Below are 25,294 nucleotides of genomic sequence, written 5' to 3'. Positions count from 1 at the left end.
GTCCTATCCCATCCTCTATCCTATCCTATCCTCTATCGTATCGTATCCTCTATCCCATCCAATTCTCTATCCTACCCTCTATCCTATCCTATCCTCTATCGTATCGTATCCTCAATCCTATCCAATCCTCTATCCTATCATCTATCCTATCCTATCCTCAATCCTATCCTATCCTCTATCCTATCCTATCCTCTGCCCTATCCTATCCTCTATCCTATCCTATCCTCTATCCTATCCTATCCTATCCTATCCTCTATCCCATAATATCCTCAATACTATTCAATTCTCTATCCTACCCTCTATCCTATCCTATCCCCTATCGTATCGTATCCTCAATCCTATCCAATCCTCTATCCTATCATCTATCCTATCCTATCCTCAATCCTATCCTATCCTCTGTCCTATCCTATCCTCTATCCTATCCTATCCTCTATCGTATCGTATCCTCTATCCTGTCCAATTCTCTATCCTACCCTATATCCTATCCTACCCTCTATCCTATACTATCCTGTATAATATCGTATCCTCCATCCTATCATATCCTCTATCCAATCCTATCCTCTATCCTATCCTATCCTCTGTCCTATCCTATCCTCTATCCTATCCTATCCTCTATCGTATCGTATCCTCTATCCTGTCCAATTCTCTATCCTACCCTATATCCTATCCTACCCTCTATCCTATACTATCCTGTATAATATCGTATCCTCCATCCTATAATATCGTATATCCTATCCTATCCTCTATCCTATCCTATCCTCTACCTTATCCTATCCTCTACCCTATCCTATCCTCTATCTTATCCTATCCTCTACCCTATCCTATCCTCTATCCTATACTATCCTGTATAATATCGTATCCTCCATCCTATAGTATCATATATCCTATCCTATCCTATATGCTATCCTATCCTCTATCCTATCATATCCTCTATCCTATCCTATCCTATCCTATCCTCTATCCCATAATACCCTCAATCCTATCCAATCCTCTATCCTATCCTATCCTCTACGCTATCCTACTCTCTATCCTATCCTATCCTCAATCCTATCCTATCCTCTATCCTATCCTATCCTCTATACTATCATATCCTCTATCCAATCCTATCCTCTATCCTATCCTATCCTCTGCCCTATCCTATCCTCTATCCTATCCTATCCTCTATCGTATCGTATCCTCTATCCTGTCCAATTCTCTATCCTACCCTATATCCTATCCTACCCTCTATCCTATACTATCCTCTATAATATCGTATCCTCCATCCTATAATATCGTATATCCTATCCTATCCTCTATCCTATCCTATCCTCTATCCTATCCTATCCTCTATCCTATCCTATCCTCTATCCTATCCTATCCTCTATCCTATCCTATCCTCTATCCTATCCTATCCTCTATCCTATCCTATCCTCTATCCTATCCTATCCTCTATCCTATCCTATCCTCTATCCTATCCTATCCTCTATCCTATCCTATCCTCTATCCTATCCTATCCTATCCTATCCTCTATCCCATAATATCCTCAATACTATTCAATTCTCTATCCTACCCTCTATCCTATCCTAACCCCTATCGTATCGTATCCTCAATCCTATCCAATCCTCTATCCTATCATCTATCCTATCCTATCCTCAATCCTATCCTATCCTCTATCCTATTCTATCCTCTATCCTATCCTATCCTCTGTCCTATCCCATCCTCTATCCTATCCTATCCTCTATCGTATCGTATCCTCTATCCCATCCAATTCTCTATCCTACCCTCTATCCTATCCTATCCTCTATCGTATCGTATCCTCAATCCTATCCAATCCTCTATCCTATCATCTATCCTATCCTATCCTCAATCCTATCCTATCCTCTATCCTATCCTATCCTCTGCCCTATCCTATCCTCTATCCTATCCTATCCTCTATCCTATCCTATCCTATCCTATCCTCTATCCCATAATATCCTCAATACTATTCAATTCTCTATCCTACCCTCTATCCTATCCTATCCCCTATCGTATCGTATCCTCAATCCTATCCAATCCTCTATCCTATCATCTATCCTATCCTATCCTCAATCCTATCCTATCCTCTGTCCTATCCTATCCTCTATCCTATCCTATCCTCTATCGTATCGTATCCTCTATCCTGTCCAATTCTCTATCCTACCCTATATCCTATCCTACCCTCTATCCTATACTATCCTGTATAATATCGTATCCTCCATCCTATAATATCGTATATCCTATCCTATCCTCTATCCTATCCTATCCTCTATCTTATCCTATCCTCTACCCTATCCTATCCTCTATCTTATCCTATCCTCTACCCTATCCTATCCTCTATCCTATACTATCCAGTATAATATCGTATCCTCCATCCTATAGTATCATATATCCTATCCTATCCTATTTGCTATCCTATCCTCTATCCTATCATATCCTCTATCCTATCCTATCCTATCCTATCCTCTATCCCATAATACCCTCAATCCTATCCAATCCTCTATCCTATCCTATCCTCTACGCTATCCTACTCTCTATCCTATCCTATCCTCAATCCTATCCTATCCTCTATCCTATCCTATCCTCTATCCTATCATATCCTCTATCCAATCCTATCCTCTATCCTATCCTATCCTCTGCCCTATCCTATCCTCTATCCTATCCTATCCTCTATCGTATCGCATCCTCTATCCTGTCCAATTCTCTATCCTACCCTATATCCTATCCTACCCTCTATCCTATACTATCCTCTATAATATCGTATCCTCCATCCTATAATATCGTATATCCTATCCTATCCTCTATCCTATCCTATCCTCTATCCTATCCTATCCTCTATCCTATCCTATCCTCTATCCTATCCTATCCTATCCTATCCTCTATCCCATAATATCCTCAATACTATTCAATTCTCTATCCTACCCTCTATCCTATCCTATCCTCTATCGTATCGTATCCTCAATCCTATCCAATCCTCTATCCTATCATCTATCCTATCCTATCCTCAATCCTATCCTATCCTCTATCCTATTCTATCCTCTATCCTATCCTATCCTCTGTCCTATCCCATCCTCTATCCTATCCTATCCTCTATCGTATCGTATCCTCTATCCCATCCAATTCTCTATCCTACCCTCTATCCTATCCTATCCTCTATCGTATCGTATCCTCTATCCTATCCAATCCTCTATCCTATCATCTATCCTATCTTATCCTCTATCCTATCCCATCCTCTATCCTATTCTATTCTCTATACTATCCTATCCTCTATCCTATCCTATCCTCTATCCTCTATCCTATCCTATCCTCTATCCTGTCCTATCCTCAATCCTATCCTATACTCTATCCTATCATTTCCGCTATCCTATCCTATTCCTTATCCTATCCTATCCTCTATCGTATCGTATCCTCTATCCTATCCTCTATCCTGTCCTATCCTCTATCCTATCCTATTCTCTATATGATCTCATCCTCTATACTATCCTGTACTCTATTCTATCCTATCCTCTATCTTATCCTATCCTCAATCCTATCCTATCCTCCATCGTATAATATCCTCTATCCTATCGTCTATCCTATCCTATCCTCTATGCTATCCGATTATCAATCCTATCCTATCCTCTATCCTATCCTATCCTCTATCCTACCCTATCCTCTATCTTATCCTATCCTCTACCCTATCCTATCCTCTATCCTATCCTATCCTCTATCTTATCCTATCCTCTACCCTATCCTATCCTCTATCCTATACTATCCTCTATAATATCGTATCCTCTATCGTATCGTATCCTCTATCCTATCCTCTATCCTGTCCTATCCTCTATCCTATCGTATTCTCTATATGATCTCATCCTCTATACTATCCTGTACTCTATTCTATCCTATCCTCTATCTTATCCTATCCTCAATCCTATCCTATCCTCCATCCTATAATATCCTCTATCCTATCGTCTATCCTATCCTATCCTCTATGCTATCCGATCCTCTATCCTATCCTATCCTCTATCATATCCTATCCTCTATCATATCCTATTCTCCATCCTATCATATCCTCTATCCTATCCTATCCTCTATCTTATCCTATCCTCTATCCTATACTCTATCCTATCCTATCCTCTATCCCATAATATCCTCAATCCTATCCAATCCCCTATCCTATCCTCTATCCTATCCTCTATCCTATCCAATCCTCTACCCTATCCTATTCTCTATCCTATCCTATCGTCAATCCTTTGCTATCCTCAATCCTATCCTATCCTCTATCCTATCCTATCCTCTGTCCTATCCCATCCTCTATCCTATCCAATCCTCTATCGTATCGTATCCTCTATCCCATCCAATTCTCTATCCTACCCTCTATCCTATCCTATCCTCTATCGTATCGTATCCTCTATCCTATCCAATTCTCTATCCTACCCTCTATCCTAGCCTATCCTCTATCGTATGGTATCCTCTATCCTATCCAATCCTCTATCCTATCATCTATCCTACCCTATCCTCTATCTTATCCTATCCTCTACCCTATCCTATCCTCAATCCTATCCTATCCTCTATCCTATCCTATCCTCTGTCCTATCCCATCCTCTATCCTATCCAATCCTCTATCGTATCGTATCCTCTATCCCATCCAATTCTCTATCCTACCCTCTATCCTATCCTATCCTCTATCGTATCGTATCCTCTATCCTATCCAATTCTCTATCCTACCCTCTATCCTAGCCTATCCTCTATCGTATGGTATCCTCTATCCTATCCAATCCTCTATCCTATCATCTATCCTACCCTATCCTCTATCTTATCCTATCCTCTACCCTATCCTATCCTCTATCCTATCCTATCCTCTATCCTATCCTATCCTCTGTCCTATCCTATCCTCTATCCTATCCTATCCTCTATCCTATAATATCCTCTATCCTATCCAATCCCCTATCCTATCGTCTATCCTATCCTATCCTCCATCCTATAATATCATATATCCTATCCTATCGTCTATCGAATCGTATCCTCTATCCTATCCAATCCTCTATCCTATCATCTATCCTATCCTATCCTCAATCCTATCCTATCCTCTGTCGTATTCTATTCTCTCTCCTATCCTATCCTCTATCTTATCCGATCCTCTATCATATCCTATCCTCTATCCTATCTTATCCTCTATCCTATCCTATCCTCTATCCTATCCTCTATCCTATCCTCTATCCTACCCTATCATCTATCCTATCCTATCCTCCATCCTATCCTATCCTCTATCCTATCCTATCCTCTATCCTATCCTATTATCTATCCTATCCTATCCTCTATCCTATCCTATCCTCTATCATATCCTATTCTCCATCCTATCATATCCTCAATCCTATCCTATCCTCTATCCTATCCTATCTTCTATAATATCGTATCCTCAAAACCTATAATATCATATATCCTATCCGATCCTGTATCCAATCCTATCCTCAATCCTATCCTATCCTCTATCCTATAATATCCTCTCTCCTATAATATCCTCTATCCTATCCGCTATCCTATCCTATCCTCTATCCTATCCTATCCTCAATCCTGTCCTATCCTCTATCATATCCTATCCTCTATCCTATCTTATCCTCTATCCTATCCAATTCTCTATCCTACCCTCTATCCTATCCTATCCTCTATCGTATCGTATCCTCTATCCTATCCAATCCTCTGTCCTATCATCTATCCTATCCTATCCTCTATCCTATCCTATCCTCTATCCTATTCTATTCTCTATACTATCCTATCCTCTATCCTATCCTATCCTCTATCCTATCCTATCCTCTATCCCATCCAATTCTCTATCCTACCCTCTATCCTATCCTATCCTCTATCGTATCGTATCCTCTATCCTATCCAATCCTCTATCCTATCATCTATCCTATCCTATCCTCTCTCCTGTCCAATTCTCTATCCTACCCTATATCCTATCCTATCCTCTATCCTATCCTATCCTCTATCCTATCATATCCTCTATCCAATCCTATCATCTATCCTATCCTATCCTCTGCCCTATCCTATCCTCTATCCTATCCTATCCTCTATCGTATCGTATCCTCTATCCTGTCCAATTCTCTATCCTACCCTATATCCTATCCTACCCTCTATCCTATACTATCCTCTATAATATCGTATCCTCCATCCTATAATATCGTATATCCTATCCTATCCTCTATCCTATCCTATCCTCTATCCTATCCTATCCTCTATCCTATCCTATTCTCTATCCTACCCTATCCTCAATCCTATGATATCCACAATCCTATCCTATCCTCTATCCTATCATATCCTCTATCCAATCCTATCCTCTATCCTATCCTATCCTCTGTCCTATCCTATCCTCTATCCTATCCTATCCTCTATCGTATCGTATCCTCTATCCTGTCCAATTCTCTATCCTACCCTATATCCTATCCTACCCTCTATCCTATACTATCCTCTATAATATCGTATCCTCCATCCTATAATATCGTATATCCTATCCTATCCTCTATCCTATCCTATCCTCTATCCTATCCTATCCTCTATCCTATCCTACCCTCTATCCTATCCTATCATCTATCCTATCCTATCCTCAATCCTATCCTATTCTATCCTCTACCCTATCCTATCCTCTGTCCTATCCCATCCTCTATCCCATCCTATCCTCTATCGAATCGTATCTTCTATCCTATCCAATCCTCTATCCTATCATCTATCCTATCCTATCCTCAATCCTATCCTATTCTATCCTCTATCCTATCCTATCCACTGTCCTATCCCATCCTCTATCCTATCCTATCCTCTATCGAATCGTATCCTCTATCCCATCCAATTCTCTATCCTATCCTATCCTCTATCCTATCCTATCCTCTGTCCTATAATATCCTGTATCCTATCCTATCCTCTATCCTATCATATCCTCTATCCCATCCAATTCTCTATCCTATCCTATCCTCTATCCTATCCTATCCTCTGTCCTATAATATCCTGTATCCTATCCTATCCTCTATCCTATCATATCCTCTATCCTATCCAATCCCCTATCCTATCGTCTATCCTATCCTATCCTCTATAATATCGTATCCTCCATCCTATAATATCATATATCCTATCCTATCCCCTATCGTATCGTATCCTCTATCCTACCCTGTATCCTAGCCTATCCTCTATCGTATGGTATCCTCTATCCTATCATCTATCCTATCCTATCCTCTATCGTATCCTATTCTCTATCCTATCCTATTCTCTATATTATCTTGTCCTCTATCCTATCCTATCCTCTACCCTATCATATCCTCTATCCAATCCTATCCTCTATCCTATCCTATCCTCTATCCTATCCAATCCTCTATCCTATCATCTATCCTATCCTATCCTCTATCCTGTCCAATTCTCTATCCTACCCTATATCCTATCCTACCCTCTATCCTATACTATCCTCTATAATATCGTATCCTCCATCCTATAATATCGTATATCCTATCCTATCATCAATCCTATCCTATCCTCTATCGTATCGTATCCTCTATCCTATCCAATCCTCTATCCTATCATCTATTCTATCCTATCCTCTATCCTATCCTATCCTCAATCCTATCCTATACCTTATCCTATCCTATGCTCAATCCTATGCTATCCTCAATCCTATCCTATCCTCTATCCTATCCTGTCCTCAATCCTATCCTATCCTCTATCCTAGCCTATCATATCTTCTACCCTATCCTATCCTCTATCCTATACTATCATCTATCCTATCCTATCCTCTACCCTATCATATCCTCTATCCAATCCTATCCTCTATCCTATCCTATCCTCTATCCTATCCTTTTCTCTATCCTACCCTATCCTCAATCCTATGCTATCCTCAATCCTATCCTATCCTCTATCCTATCATATCCTCTATCCAATCCTATCCTCTATCCTATCCTATCCTCTGTCCTATCCTATCCTCTATACTATCCTATCCTGTATAGTATCGTATCCTCTATCCTGTCCAATTCTCTATCCTACCCTATATCCTATCCTACCCTCTATCCTATACTATCCTCTATAATATCGTATCCTCCATCCTATAATATCGTATATCCTATCCTATCCTCTATCCTATCCTATCCTCTATCCTATCCTATCCTCTATCCTATCCTATCCTCTATCCTATCCTATCCTCTATCCTATCCTCTCCTCTATCCTATCCTATCCTATCCTATCCTCTATCCCATAATATCCTCAATACTATTCAATTCTCTATCCTACCCTCTATCCTATCCTATCCTCTATCGTATCGTATCCTCAATCCTATCCAATCCTCTATCCTATCATCTATCCTATCCTATCCTCAATCCTATCCTATCCTCTATCCTATTCTATCCTCTATCCTATCCTATCCTCTGTCCTATCCCATCCTCTATCCTATCCTATCCTCTATCGTATCGTATCCTCTATCCCATCCAATTCTCTATCCTACCCTCTATCCTATCCTATCCTCTATCGTATCGTATCCTCTATCCTATCCAATCCTCTATCCTATCATCTATCCTATCCTATCCTCTATCCTATCCTATCCTCTATCCTATTCTATTCTCTATACTATCCTATCCTCTATCCTATCCTATCCTCTATCCTCTATCCTATCCTATCCTCTATCCTGTCCTATCCTCAATCCTATCCTATACTCTATCCTATCATTTCCGCTATCCTATCCTATTCCTTATCCCATCCTATCCTCTATCGTATCGTATCCTCTATCCTATCCTCTATCCTATCCTATCCTCTATCCTATCCTATTCTCTATCCTACCCTATCCTCAATCCTATGATATCCACAATCCTATCCTATCCTCTATCCTATCATATCCTCTATCCAATCCTATCCTCTATCCTATCCTATCCTCTGTCCTATCCTATCCTCTATCCTATCCTATCCTCTATCGTATCGTATCCTCTATCCTGTCCAATTCTCTATCCTACCCTATATCCTATCCTACCCTCTATCCTATACTATCCTCTATAATATCGTATCCTCCATCCTATAATATCGTATATCCTATCCTATCCTCTATCCTATCCTATCCTCTATCCTATCCTATCCTCTATCCTATCCTACCCTCTATCCTATCCTATCATCTATCCTATCCTATCCTCAATCCTATCCTATTCTATCCTCTACCCTACCCTATCCTCTGTCCTATCCCATCCTCTATCCCATCCTATCCTCTATCGAATCGTATCTTCTATCCTATCCAATCCTCTATCCTATCATCTATCCTATCCTATCCTCAATCCTATCCTATTCTATCCTCTATCCTATCCTATCCACTGTCCTATCCCATCCTCTATCCTATCCTATCCTCTATCGAATCGTATCCTCTATCCCATCCAATTCTCTATCCTATCCTATCCTCTATCCTATCCTATCCTCTGTCCTATAATATCCTGTATCCTAGCCTATCCTCTATCCTATCATATCCTCTATCCTATCCAATCCCCTATCCTATCGTCTATCCTATCCTATCCTCTATAATATCGTATCCTCCATCCTATAATATCATATATCCTATCCTATCCTCTATCGTATGGTATCCTCTATCCTATCATCTATCCTATCCTATCCTCTATCGTATCCTATTCTCTATCCTATCCTATTCTCTATATTATCTTGTCCTCTATCCTATCCTATCCTCTACCCTATCCTATCCTCTATCTTATCCTATCCTCTACCCTATCCTATCCTCTATCCTATCCTATCCTCTATCCTATCCTATCCTCTATCCTAGCCTATCATATCCTCTACCCTATCCTATCCTCTATCCTATACTATCATCTATCCTATCCTATCCTCTACCCTATCATATCCTCTATCCAATCATATCCTCTATCCTATCCTATCCTCTATCTTATCCTATCCTCTATCCTATCCTCTATCCTATCCTATCCTCTATCCCATAATATCCTCAATCCTATCCAATCCCCTATCCTATCCTCTATCCTATCCTCTATCCTATCCAATCCTCTACCCTATCCTATTCTCTATCCTATCCTATCCTCAATCCTTTGCTATCCTCAATCCTATCCTATCCTCTATCCTATCCTATCCTCTGTCCTATCCCATCCTCTATCCTATCCAATCCTCTATCGTATCGTATCCTCTATCCCATCCAATTCTCTATCCTACCCTCTATCCTATCCTATCCTCTATCGTATCGTATCCTCTATCCTATCCAATTCTCTATCCTACCCTCTATCCTAGCCTATCCTCTATCGTATGGTATCCTCTATCCTATCCAATCCTCTATCCTATCATCTATCCTACCCTATCCTCTATCTTATCCTATCCTCTACCCTATCCTATCCTCTATCCTATCCTATCCTCTATCCTATCCTATCCTCTGTCCTATCCTATCCTCTATCCTATCCTATCCTCTATCCTATAATATCCTCTATCGTATCCAATCCCCTATCCTATCGTCTATCCTATCCTATCCTCCATCCTATAATATCATATATCCTATCCTATCGTCTATCGAATCGTATCCTCTATCCTATCCAATCCTCTATCCTATCATGTATCCTATCCTATCCTCAATCCTATCCTATCCTCTGTCGTATTCTATTCTCTCTCCTATCCTATCCTCTATCTTATCCGATCCTCTATCATATCCTATCCTCTATCCTATCTTATCCTCTATCCTATCCTATCCTCTATCCTATCCTCTATCCTATCCTCTATCCTACCCTATCATCTATCCTATCCTATCCTCCATCCTATCCTATCCTCTATCCTATCCTATTCTCTATATTATCTTGTCCTCTATACTATCCTGTACTCTATCCTATCCTATCCTTTATCCCATCCTATCCTCTATCCTATCCTATCCTCTATCTTATCCTATCCTCTATCCTATCCTATCCTCTATCCTATCCTATCCTCTATCATATCCTATTCTCCATCCTATCATATCCTCAATCCTATCCTATCCTCTATCCTATCCTATCTTCTATAATATCGTATCCTCAAAACCTATAATATCATATATCCTATCCGCTATCCTATCCTATCCTCTATCCTATCCTATCCTCTATCCTAGCCTATCATATCCTCTACCCTATCCTATCCTCTATCCTATACTATCATCTATCCTATCCTATCCTCTACCCTATCATATCCTCTATCCAATCCTATCCTCTATCCTATCCTATCCTCTATCCTATCCTTTTCTCTATCCTACCCTATCCTCAATCCTATGCTATCCTCAATCCTATCCTATCCTCTATCCTATCATATCCTCTATCCAATCCTATCCTCTATCCTATCCTATCCTCTGTCCTATCCTATCCTCTATCCTATCCTATCCTCTATCGTATCGTATCCTCTATCCTGTCCAATTCTCTATCCTACCCTATATCCTATCCTACCCTCTATCCTATACTATCCTCTATAATATCGTATCCTCCATCCTATAATATCGTATATCCCATCCTATCCTCTATCCTATCCTATCCTCTATCTTATCCTATCCTCTACCCTATCCTATCCTCTATCTTATCCTATCCTCTACCCTATCCTATCCTCTATCCTATACTATCCTGTATAATATCGTATCCTCCATCCTATAGTATCATATATCCTATCCTATCCTATATCCTATCCTATCCTCTATCCTATCATATCCTCTATCCTATCCTATCCTATCCTATCCTCTATCCCATAATACCCTCAATCCTATCCAATCCTCTATCCTATCCTATCCTCTACGCTATCCTACTCTCTATCCTATCCTATCCTCAATCCTATCCTATCCTCTATCCTATCCTATCCTCTATCCTATCATATCCTCTATCCAATCCTATCCTCTATCCTATCCTATCCTCTGCCCTATCCTATCCTCTATCCTATCCTATCCTCTATCGTATCGTATCCTCTATCCTGTCCAATTCTCTATCCTACCCTATATCCTATCCTATCATATCCTCTATCCAATCCTATCCTCTATCCTATCCTATCCTCTGCCCTATCCTATCCTCTATCCTATCCTATCCTCTATCGTATCGTATCCTCTATCCTGTCCAATTCTCTATCCTACCCTATATCCTATCCTACCCTCTATCCTATACTATCCTCTATAATATCGTATCCTCCATCCTATAATATCGTATATCCTATCCTATCCTCTATCCTATCCTATCCTCTATCGTATCCTATCCTCTATCCTATCCTATCCTCTATCCTATCCTCTCCTCTATCCTATCCTATCCTATCCTATCCTCTATCCCATAATATCCTCAATACTATTCAATTCTCTATCCTACCCTCTATCCTATCCTATCCTCTATCGTATCGTATCCTCAATCCTATCCAATCCTCTATCCTATCATCTATCCTATCCTATCCTCAATCCTATCCTATCCTCTATCCTATTCTATCCTCTATCCTATCCTATCCTCTGTCCTATCCCATCCTCTATCCTATCCTATCCTCTATCGTATCGTATCCTCTATCCCATCCAATTCTCTATCCTACCCTCTATCCTATCCTATCCTCTATCGTATCGTATCCTCTATCCTATCCAATCCTCTATCCTATCATCTATCCTATCCTATCCTCTATCCTATCCTATCCTCTATCCTATTCTATTCTCTATACTATCCTATCCTCTATCCTATCCTATCCTCTATCCTCTATCCTATCCTATCCTCTATCCTGTCCTATCCTCAATCCTATCCTATACTCTATCCTATCATTTCCGCTATCCTATCCTATTCCTTATCCCATCCTATCCTCTATCGTATCGTATCCTCTATCCTATCCTCTATCCTATCCTATCCTCTATCCTATCCTATTCTCTATCCTACCCTATCCTCAATCCTATGATATCCACAATCCTATCCTATCCTCTATCCTATCATATCCTCTATCCAATCCTATCCTCTATCCTATCCTATCCTCTGTCCTATCCTATCCTCTATCCTATCCTATCCTCTATCGTATCGTATCCTCTATCCTGTCCAATTCTCTATCCTACCCTATATCCTATCCTACCCTCTATCCTATACTATCCTCTATAATATCGTATCCTCCATCCTATAATATCGTATATCCTATCCTATCCTCTATCCTATCCTATCCTCTATCCTATCCTATCCTCTATCCTATCCTACCCTCTATCCTATCCTATCATCTATCCTATCCTATCCTCAATCCTATCCTATTCTATCCTCTACCCTATCCTATCCTCTGTCCTATCCCATCCTCTATCCCATCCTATCCTCTATCGAATCGTATCTTCTATCCTATCCAATCCTCTATCCTATCATCTATCCTATCCTATCCTCAATCCTATCCTATTCTATCCTCTATCCTATCCTATCCACTGTCCTATCCCATCCTCTATCCTATCCTATCCTCTATCAAATCGTATCCTCTATCCCATCCAATTCTCTATCCTATCCTATCCTCTATCCTATCCTATCCTCTGTCCTATAATATCCTGTATCCTATCCTATCCTCTATCCTATCATATCCTCTATCCTATCCAATCCCCTATCCTATCGTCTATCCTATCCTATCCTCTATAATATCGTATCCTCCATCCTATAATATCATATATCCTATCCTATCCCCTATCGTATCGTATCCTCTATCCTACCCTGTATCCTAGCCTATCCTCTATCGTATGGTATCCTCTATCCTATCATCTATCCTATCCTATCCTCTATCGTATCCTATTCTCTATCCTATCCTATTCTCTATATTATCTTGTCCTCTATCCTATCCTATCCTCTACCCTATCATATCCTCTATCCAATCCTATCCTCTATCCTATCCTATCCTCTATCCTATCCTATTCTCTATCCTACCCTATCCTCAATCCTATGCTATCCTCAATCCTATCCTATCCTCTATCCTATCATATCCTCTATCCAATCCTATCCTCTATCCTATCCTATCCTCTGTCCTATCCTATCCTCTATCCTATCCTATCCTCTATCGTATCGTATCCTCTATCCTGTCCAATTCTCTATCCTACCCTATATCCTATCCTACCCTCTATCCTATACTATCCTGTATAATATCGTATCCTCCATCCTATAATATCGTATATCCTATCCTATCCTCTATCCTATCCTATCCTCTATCGTATCGTATCCTCTATCCTATCCAATCCTCTATCCTATCATCTATTCTATCCTATCCTCTATCCTATCCTATCCTCAATCCTATCCTATACCTTATCCTATCCTATGCTCAATCCTATGCTATCCTCAATCCTATCCTATCCTCTATCCTATCCTGTCCTCAATCCTATCCTATCCTCTATCCTAGCCTATCATATCCTCTACCCTATCCTATCCTCTATCCTATACTATCATCTATCCTATCCTATCCTCTACCCTATCATATCCTCTATCCAATCCTATCCTCTATCCTATCCTATCCTCTATCCTATCCTTTTCTCTATCCTACCCTATCCTCAATCCTATGCTATCCTCAATCCTATCCTATCCTCTATCCTATCATATCCTCTATCCAATCCTATCCTCTATCCTATCCTATCCTCTGTCCTATCCTATCCTCTATACTATCCTATCCTGTATAGTATCGTATCCTCTATCCTGTCCAATTCTCTATCCTACCCTATATCCTATCCTACCCTCTATCCTATACTATCCTCTATAATATCGTATCCTCCATCCTATAATATCGTATATCCTATCCTATCCTCTATCCTATCCTATCCTCTATCCTATCCTATCCTCTATCCTATCCTATCCTCTATCCTATCCTATCCTCTATCCTATCCTCTCCTCTATCCTATCCTATCCTATCCTATCCTCTATCCCATAATATCCTCAATCCTATCCAATCCCCTATCCTATCCTCTATCCTATCCTCTATCCTATCCAATCCTCTACCCTATCCTATTCTCTATCCTATCCTATCCTCAATCCTTTGCTATCCTCAATCCTATCCTATCCTCTATCCTATCCTATCCTCTGTCCTATCCCATCCTCTATCCTATCCAATCCTCTATCGTATCGTATCCTCTATCCCATCCAATTCTCTATCCTACCCTCTATCCTATCCTATCCTCTATCGTATCGTATCCTCTATCCTATCCAATTCTCTATCCTACCCTCTATCCTAGCCTATCCTCTATCGTATGGTATCCTCTATCCTATCCAATCCTCTATCCTATCATCTATCCTACCCTATCCTCTATCTTATCCTATCCTCTACCCTATCCTATCCTCTATCCTATAATATCCTCTATCCTATCCAATCCCCTATCCTATCGTCTATCCTATCCTATCCTCCATCCTATAATATCATATATCCTATCCTATCGTCTATCGAATCGTATCCTCTATCCTATCCAATCCTCTATCCTATCATGTATCCTATCCTATCCTCAATCCTATCCTATCCTCTGTCGTATTCTATTCTCTCTCCTATCCTATCCTCTATCTTATCCGATCCTCTATCATATCCTATCCTCTATCCTATCTTATCCTCTATCCTATCCTATCCTCTATCCTATCCTCTATCCTATCCTCTATCCTACCCTATCATCTATCCTATCCTATCCTCCATCCTATCCTATCCTCTATCCTATCCTATTCTCTATATTATCTTGTCCTCTATACTATCCTGTACTCTATCCTATCCTATCCTTTATCCCATCCTATCCTCTATCCTATCCTATCCTCTATCTTATCCTATCCTCTATCCTATCCTATCCTCTATCCTATCCTATCCTCTATCATATCCTATTCTCCATCCTATCATATCCTCAATCCTATCCTATCCTCTATCCTATCCTATCTTCTATAATATCGTATCCTCAAAACCTATAATATCATATATCCTATCCGCTATCCTATCCTATCCTCTATCCTATCCTATCCTCTATCCTAGCCTATCATATCCTCTACCCTATCCTATCCTCTATCCTATACTATCATCTATCCTATCCTATCCTCTACCCTATCATATCCTCTATCCAATCCTATCCTCTATCCTATCCTATCCTCTATCCTATCCTTTTCTCTATCCTACCCTATCCTCAATCCTATGCTATCCTCAATCCTATCCTATCCTCTATCCTATCATATCCTCTATCCAATCCTATCCTCTATCCTATCCTATCCTCTGTCCTATCCTATCCTCTATCCTATCCTATCCTCTATCGTATCGTATCCTCTATCCTGTCCAATTCTCTATCCTACCCTATATCCTATCCTACCCTCTATCCTATACTATCCTCTATAATATCGTATCCTCCATCCTATAATATCGTATATCCCATCCTATCCTCTATCCTATCCTATCCTCTATCTTATCCTATCCTCTACCCTATCCTATCCTCTATCTTATCCTATCCTCTACCCTATCCTATCCTCTATCCTATACTATCCTGTATAATATCGTATCCTCCATCCTATAGTATCATATATCCTATCCTATCCTATATCCTATCCTATCCTCTATCCTATCATATCCTCTATCCTATCCTATCCTATCCTATCCTCTATCCCATAATACCCTCAATCCTATCCAATCCTCTATCCTATCCTATCCTCTACGCTATCCTACTCTCTATCCTATCCTATCCTCAATCCTATCCTATCCTCTATCCTATCCTATCCTCTATCCTATCATATCCTCTATCCAATCCTATCCTCTATCCTATCCTATCCTCTGCCCTATCCTATCCTCTATCCTATCCTATCCTCTATCGTATCGTATCCTCTATCCTGTCCAATTCTCTATCCTACCCTATATCCTATCCTATCATATCCTCTATCCAATCCTATCCTCTATCCTATCCTATCCTCTGCCCTATCCTATCCTCTATCCTATCCTATCCTCTATCGTATCGTATCCTCTATCCTGTCCAATTCTCTATCCTACCCTATATCCTATCCTACCCTCTATCCTATACTATCCTCTATAATATCGTATCCTCCATCCTATAATATCGTATATCCTATCCTATCCTCTATCCTATCCTATCCTCTATCGTATCCTATCCTCTATCCTATCCTATCCTCTATCCTATCCTCTCCTCTATCCTATCCTATCCTATCCTATCCTCTATCCCATAATATCCTCAATACTATTCAATTCTCTATCCTACCCTCTATCCTATCCTATCCTCTATCGTATCGTATCCTCAATCCTATCCAATCCTCTATCCTATCATCTATCCTATCCTATCCTCAATCCTATCCTATCCTCTATCCTATTCTATCCTCTATCCTATCCTATCCTCTGTCCTATCCCATCCTCTATCCTATCCTATCCTCTATCGTATCGTATCCTCTATCCCATCCAATTCTCTATCCTACCCTCTATCCTATCCTATCCTCTATCGTATCGTATCCTCTATCCTATCCAATCCTCTATCCTATCATCTATCCTATCCTATCCTCTATCCTATCCTATCCTCTATCCTATTCTATTCTCTATACTATCCTATCCTCTATCCTATCCTATCCTCTATCCTCTATCCTATCCTATCCTCTATCCTGTCCTATCCTCAATCCTATCCTATACTCTATCCTATCATTTCCGCTATCCTATCCTATTCCTTATCCCATCCTATCCTCTATCGTATCGTATCCTCTATCCTATCCTCTATCCTATCCTATCCTCTATCCTATCCTATTCTCTATCCTACCCTATCCTCAATCCTATGATATCCACAATCCTATCCTATCCTCTATCCTATCATATCCTCTATCCAATCCTATCCTCTATCCTATCCTATCCTCTGTCCTATCCTATCCTCTATCCTATCCTATCCTCTATCGTATCGTATCCTCTATCCTGTCCAATTCTCTATCCTACCCTATATCCTATCCTACCCTCTATCCTATACTATCCTCTATAATATCGTATCCTCCATCCTATAATATCGTATATCCTATCCTATCCTCTATCCTATCCTATCCTCTATCCTATCCTATCCTCTATCCTATCCTACCCTCTATCCTATCCTATCATCTATCCTATCCTATCCTCAATCCTATCCTATTCTATCCTCTACCCTATCCTATCCTCTGTCCTATCCCATCCTCTATCCCATCCTATCCTCTATCGAATCGTATCTTCTATCCTATCCAATCCTCTATCCTATCATCTATCCTATCCTATCCTCAATCCTATCCTATTCTATCCTCTATCCTATCCTATCCACTGTCCTATCCCATCCTCTATCCTATCCTATCCTCTATCAAATCGTATCCTCTATCCCATCCAATTCTCTATCCTATCCTATCCTCTATCCTATCCTATCCTCTGTCCTATAATATCCTGTATCCTATCCTATCCTCTATCCTATCATATCCTCTATCCTATCCAATCCCCTATCCTATCGTCTATCCTATCCTATCCTCTATAATATCGTATCCTCCATCCTATAATATCATATATCCTATCCTATCCCCTATCGTATCGTATCCTCTATCCTACCCTGTATCCTAGCCTATCCTCTATCGTATGGTATCCTCTATCCTATCATCTATCCTATCCTATCCTCTATCGTATCCTATTCTCTATCCTATCCTATTCTCTATATTATCTTGTCCTCTATCCTATCCTATCCTCTACCCTATCATATCCTCTATCCAATCCTATCCTCTATCCTATCCTATCCTCTATCCTATCCTATTCTCTATCCTACCCTATCCTCAATCCTATGCTATCCTCAATCCTATCCTATCCTCTATCCTATCATATCCTCTATCCAATCCTATCCTCTATCCTATCCTATCCTCTGTCCTATCCTATCCTCTATCCTATCCTATCCTCTATCGTATCGTATCCTCTATCCTGTCCAATTCTCTATCCTACCCTATATCCTATCCTACCCTCTATCCTATACTATCCTGTATAATATCGTATCCTCCATCCTATAATATCGTATATCCTATCCTATCCTCTATCCTATCCTATCCTCTATCGTATCGTATCCTCTATCCTATCCAATCCTCTATCCTATCATCTATTCTATCCTATCCTCTATCCTATCCTATCCTCAATCCTATCCTATACCTTATCCTATCCTATGCTCAATCCTATGCTATCCTCAATCCTATCCTATCCTCTATCCTATCCTGTCCTCAATCCTATCCTATCCTCTATCCTAGCCTATCATATCCTCTACCCTATCCTATCCTCTATCCTATACTATCATCTATCCTATCCTATCCTCTACCCTATCATATCCTCTATCCAATCCTATCCTCTATCCTATCCTATCCTCTATCCTATCCTTTTCTCTATCCTACCCTATCCTCAATCCTATGCTATCCTCAATCCTATCCTATCCTCTATCCTATCATATCCTCTATCCAATCCTATCCTCTATCCTATCCTATCCTCTGTCCTATCCTATCCTCTATACTATCCTATCCTGTATAGTATCGTATCCTCTATCCTGTCCAATTCTCTATCCTACCCTATATCCTATCCTACCCTCTATCCTATACTATCCTCTATAATATCGTATCCTCCATCCTATAATATCGTATATCCTATCCTATCCTCTATCCTATCCTATCCTCTATCCTATCCTATCCTCTATCCTATCCTATCCTCTATCCTATCCTATCCTCTATCCTATCCTCTCCTCTATCCTATCCTATCCTATCCTATCCTCTATCCCATAATATCCTCAATACTATTCAATTCTCTATCCTACCCTCTATCCTATCCTATCCTCTATCGTATCGTATCCTCAATCCTATCCAATCCTCTATCCCATCATCTATCCTATTATATCCTCAATCCTATCCTATCCTCTATCCTATTCTATCCTCTATCCTATCCTATCCTCTGTCCTATCCCATCCTCTATCCTATCCTATCCTCTATCGTATCGTATCCTCTATCCCATCCAATTCTCTATCCTACCCTCTATCCTATCCTATCCTCTATCGTATCGTATCCTCTATCCTATCCAATCCTCTATCCTATCATCTATCCTATCCTATCCTCTATCCTATCCTATCCTCTATCCTATTCTATTCTCTATACTATCCTATCCTCTATCCTATCCTATCCTCTATCCTCTATCCTATCCTATCCTCTATCCTGTCCTATCCTCAATCCTATCCTATACTCTATCCTATCATTTCCGCTATCCTATCCTATTCCTTATCCCATCCTATCCTCTATCGTATCGTATCCTCTATCCTATCCTCTATCCTATCCTATCCTCTATCCTATCCTATTCTCTATCCTACCCTATCCTCAATCCTATGATATCCACAATCCTATCCTATCCTCTATCCTATCATATCCTCTATCCAATCCTATCCTCTATCCTATCCTATCCTCTGTCCTATCCTATCCTCTATCCTATCCTATCCTCTATCGTATCGTATCCTCTATCCTGTCCAATTCTCTATCCTACCCTATATCCTATCCTACCCTCTATCCTATACTATCCTCTATAATATCGTATCCTCCATCCTATAATATCGTATATCCTATCCTATCCTCTATCCTATCCTATCCTCTATCCTATCCTATCCTCTATCCTATCCTACCCTCTATCCTATCCTATCATCTATCCTATCCTATCCTCAATCCTATCCTATTCTATCCTCTACCCTACCCTATCCTCTGTCCTATCCCATCCTCTATCCCATCCTATCCTCTATCGAATCGTATCTTCTATCCTATCCAATCCTCTATCCTATCATCTATCCTATCCTATCCTCAATCCTATCCTATTCTATCCTCTATCCTATCCTATCCACTGTCCTATCCCATCCTCTATCCTATCCTATCCTCTATCGAATCGTATCCTCTATCCCATCCAATTCTCTATCCTATCCTATCCTCTATCCTATCCTATCCTCTGTCCTATAATATCCTGTATCCTAGCCTATCCTCTATCCTATCATATCCTCTATCCTATCCAATCCCCTATCCTATCGTCTATCCTATCCTATCCTCTATAATATCGTATCCTCCATCCTATAATATCATATATCCTATCCTATCCTCTATCGTATGGTATCCTCTATCCTATCATCTATCCTATCCTATCCTCTATCGTATCCTATTCTCTATCCTATCCTATTCTCTATATTATCTTGTCCTCTATCCTATCCTATCCTCTACCCTATCCTATCCTCTATCTTATCCTATCCTCTACCCTATCCTATCCTCTATCCTATACTATCCTGTATAATATCGTATCCTCCATCCTATAGTATCATATATCCTATCCTATCCTATATCCTATCCGATCCTCTATCCTATCCTATCCTCTATCATATCCTATCCTCTATCATATCCTATTCTCCATCCTATCATATCCTCTATCCTATCCTATCCTCTATCTTATCCTATCCTCTATCCTATCCTCTATCCTATCCTATCCTCTATCCCATAATATCCTCAATCCTATCCAATCCCCTATCCTATCCTCTATCCTATCCTCTATCCTATCCAATCCTCTACCCTATCCTATTCTCTATCCTATTATATCCTCAATCCTTTGCTATCCTCAATCCTATCCTATCCTCTATCCTATCCTATCCTCTGTCCTATCCCATCCTCTATCCTATCCAATCCTCTATCGTATCGTATCCTCTATCCCATCCAATTCTCTATCCTACCCTCTATCCTATCCTATCCTCTATCGTATCGTATCCTCTATCCTATCCAATTCTCTATCCTACCCTCTATCCTAGCCTATCCTCTATCGTATGGTATCCTCTATCCTATCCAATCCTCTATCCTATCATCTATCCTACCCTATCCTCTATCTTATCCTATCCTCTACCCTATCCTATCCTCTATCCTATCCTATCCTCTATCCTATCCTATCCTCTGTCCTATCCTATCCTCTATCCTATCCTATCCTCTATCCTATAATATCCTCTATCCTATCCAATCCCCTATCCTATCGTCTATCCTATCCTATCCTCCATCCTATAATATCATATATCCTATCCTATCGTCTATCGAATCGTATCCTCTATCCTATCCAATCCTCTATCCTATCATGTATCCTATCCTATCCTCAATCCTATCCTATCCTCTGTCGTATTCTATTCTCTCTCCTATCCTATCCTCTATCTTATCCGATCCTCTATCCTATCCTATCCTCTATCATATCCTATCCTCTATCATATCCTATTCTCCATCCTATCATATCCTCTATCCTATCCTATCCTCTATCTTATCCTATCCTCTATCCTATCCTCTATCCTATCCTATCCTCTATCCCATAATATCCTCAATCCTATCCAATCCCCTATCCTATCCTCTATCCTATCCTCTATCCTATCCAATCCTCTACCCTATCCTATTCTCTATCCTATTATATCCTCAATCCTTTGCTATCCTCAATCCTATCCTATCCTCTATCCTATCCTATCCTCTGTCCTATCCCATCCTCTATCCTATCCAATCCTCTATCGTATCGTATCCTCTATCCCATCCAATTCTCTATCCTACCCTCTATCCTATCCTATCCTCTATCGTATCGTATCCTCTATCCTATCCAATTCTCTATCCTACCCTCTATCCTAGCCTATCCTCTATCGTATGGTATCCTCTATCCTATCCAATCCTCTATCCTATCATCTATCCTACCCTATCCTCTATCTTATCCTATCCTCTACCCTATCCTATCCTCTATCCTATCCTATCCTCTATCCTATCCTATCCTCTGTCCTATCCTATCCTCTATCCTATCCTATCCTCTATCCTATAATATCCTCTATCCTATCCAATCCCCTATCCTATCGTCTATCCTATCCTATCCTCCATCCTATAATATCATATATCCTATCCTATCGTCTATCGAATCGTATCCTCTATCCTATCCAATCCTCTATCCTATCATGTATCCTATCCTATCCTCAATCCTATCCTATCCTCTGTCGTATTCTATTCTCTCTCCTATCCTATCCTCTATCTTATCCGATCCTCTATCATATCCTATCCTCTATCCTATCTTATCCTCTATCCTATCCTATCCTCTATCCTATCCTCTATCCTATCCTCTATCCTACCCTATCATCTATCCTATCCTATCCTCCATCCTATCCTATCCTCTATCCTATCCTATTCTCTATATTATCTTGTCTTCTATACTATCCTGTACTCTATCCTATCCTATCCTTTATCCCATCCTATCCTCTATCCTATCCTATCCTCTATCTTATCCTATCCTCTATCCTATCCTATCCTCTATCCTATCCTATCCTCTATCATATCCTATTCTCCATCCTATCATATCCTCAATCCTATCCTATCCTCTATCCTATCCTATCTTCTATAATATCGTATCCTCAAAACCTATAATATCATATATCCTATCCGCTATCCTATCCTATCCTCTATCCTATCCTATCCTCTATCCTAGCCTATCATATCCTCTACCCTATCCTATCCTCTATCCTATACTATCATCTATCCTATCCTATCCTCTACCCTATCATATCCTCTATCCAATCCTATCCTCTATCCTATCCTATCCTCTATCCTATCCTTTTCTCTATCCTACCCTATCCTCAATCCTATGCTATCCTCAATCCTATCCTATCCTCTATCCTATCATATCCTCTATCCAATCCTATCCTCTATCCTATCCTATCCTCTGTCCTATCCTATCCTCTATCCTATCCTATCCTCTATCGTATCGTATCCTCTATCCTGTCCAATTCTCTATCCTACCCTATATCCTATCCTACCCTCTATCCTATACTATCCTCTATAATATCGTATCCTCCATCCTATAATATCGTATATCCCATCCTATCCTCTATCCTATCCTATCCTCTATCTTATCCTATCCTCTACCCTATCCTATCCTCTATCTTATCCTATCCTCTACCCTATCCTATCCTCTATCCTATACTATCCTGTATAATATCGTATCCTCCATCCTATAGTATCATATATCCTATCCTATCCTATATCCTATCCTATCCTCTATCCTATCATATCCTCTATCCTATCCTATCCTATCCTATCCTCTATCCCATAATACCCTCAATCCTATCCAATCCTCTATCCTATCCTATCCTCTACGCTATCCTACTCTCTATCCTATCCTATCCTCAATCCTATCCTATCCTCTATCCTATCCTATCCTCTATCCTATCATATCCTCTATCCAATCCTATCCTCTATCCTATCCTATCCTCTGCCCTATCCTATCCTCTATCCTATCCTATCCTCTATCGTATCGTATCCTCTATCCTGTCCAATTCTCTATCCTACCCTATATCCTATCCTATCATATCCTCTATCCAATCCTATCCTCTATCCTATCCTATCCTCTGCCCTATCCTATCCTCTATCCTATCCTATCCTCTATCGTATCGTATCCTCTATCCTGTCCAATTCTCTATCCTACCCTATATCCTATCCTACCCTCTATCCTATACTATCCTCTATAATATCGTATCCTCCATCCTATAATATCGTATATCCTATCCTATCCTCTATCCTATCCTATCCTCTATCCTATCCTATCCTCTATCCTATCCTATCCTCTATCCTATCCTCTCCTCTATCCTATCCTATCCTATCCTATCCTCTATCCCATAATATCCTCAATACTATTCAATTCTCTATCCTACCCTCTATCCTATCCTATCCTCTATCGTATCGTATCCTCAATCCTATCCAATCCTCTATCCTATCATCTATCCTATCCTATCCTCAATCCTATCCTATCCTCTATCCTATTCTATCCTCTATCCTATCCTATCCTCTGTCCTATCCCATCCTCTATCCTATCCTATCCTCTATCGTATCGTATCCTCTATCCCATCCAATTCTCTATCCTACCCTCTATCCTATCCTATCCTCTATCGTATCGTATCCTCTATCCTATCCAATCCTCTATCCTATCATCTATCCTATCCTATCCTCTATCCTATCCTATCCTCTATCCTATTCTATTCTCTATACTATCCTATCCTCTATCCTATCCTATCCTCTATCCTCTATCCTATCCTATCCTCTATCCTGTCCTATCCTCAATCCTATCCTATACTCTATCCTATCATTTCCGCTATCCTATCCTATTCCTTATCCCATCCTATCCTCTATCGTATCGTATCCTCTATCCTATCCTCTATCCTATCCTATCCTCTATCCTATCCTATTCTCTATCCTACCCTATCCTCAATCCTATGATATCCACAATCCTATCCTATCCTCTATCCTATCATATCCTCTATCCAATCCTATCCTCTATCCTATCCTATCCTCTGTCCTATCCTATCCTCTATCCTATCCTATCCTCTATCGTATCGTATCCTCTATCCTGTCCA

This window comes from Halictus rubicundus, unplaced genomic scaffold (genome assembly GCF_050948215.1).
Source record: "Halictus rubicundus isolate RS-2024b unplaced genomic scaffold, iyHalRubi1_principal scaffold0019, whole genome shotgun sequence".
NCBI lineage: Eukaryota > Metazoa > Arthropoda > Insecta > Hymenoptera > Halictidae > Halictus > Halictus rubicundus.
This window is presented reverse-complemented; position numbering follows the sequence as displayed.